General features: G+C 52.6%; 1 protein-coding gene across 1 annotated transcript in view; it reads left to right on the forward strand.

Moving 5' to 3' along the window:
• Positions 1-643, forward strand: part of dnai4 (dynein axonemal intermediate chain 4) — a 196453-nt gene that overhangs the window by 315 nt on the left and 195495 nt on the right. The window lies entirely within an intron of this gene.

A 643-nucleotide genomic window follows, 5' to 3' on the forward strand; every position in this document is an offset into this window, starting at 1 on the left:
AGACAGAAACATTAAAGTGTTTATTGCGGTGCAGGATTAATTTTATTTTTATTATTTGACTGCAAACTGATCGGTGTGCACTAAACAGCTTTAGAATCATAGCTGCAAAAAGCAGAAACAAGATGTGTCCAAACCAAACACCCTGCTCAGCACAAGTATGCAGATAGAAGACAAGGAAAACTAATGAATGTTTGTCCATCCATCCATTTTCTTCCGCTTATCCGGGGTCGGGTCGCGGGGGTAGCAGCCTAAGTAGGGAGGCCCAGACTTCCCTCTCCCCAACCACTTGGGCCAGCTCTTCCGGGGGAATCCCGAGGCGTTCCCAGGCCAGCCGAGAAACATAGTCCCTCCAGCGTGTCCTGGGTCTTCCTCTGGGCCTCCTTCCGGTGGGACGTGTCCGGAACACCTCACCAGGGAGGCGTCCAGAAGGCATCCTAAACAGATGCCCAAGCCACCTCAACTGGCTCCTCTCGACGTGGAGAAGCAGCGGCTCTACTCCGAGTCCCTCCCGGATGATCGAGCTTCTCACCCTGTCTCTAAGGGAGAGCCCAGACACCCTGCGGAGAAAACTCATTTCGGCCGCTTGTATCCGAGATCTCATTCTTTCGGTCACAACCCAAAGCTCGTGACCATAGATGAGGGT

This window comes from Nematolebias whitei, chromosome 9 (genome assembly GCF_014905685.2).
Source record: "Nematolebias whitei isolate Nwh7 chromosome 9, NemWhi1, whole genome shotgun sequence".
NCBI classification, from domain to species: domain Eukaryota; kingdom Metazoa; phylum Chordata; class Actinopteri; order Cyprinodontiformes; family Rivulidae; genus Nematolebias; species Nematolebias whitei.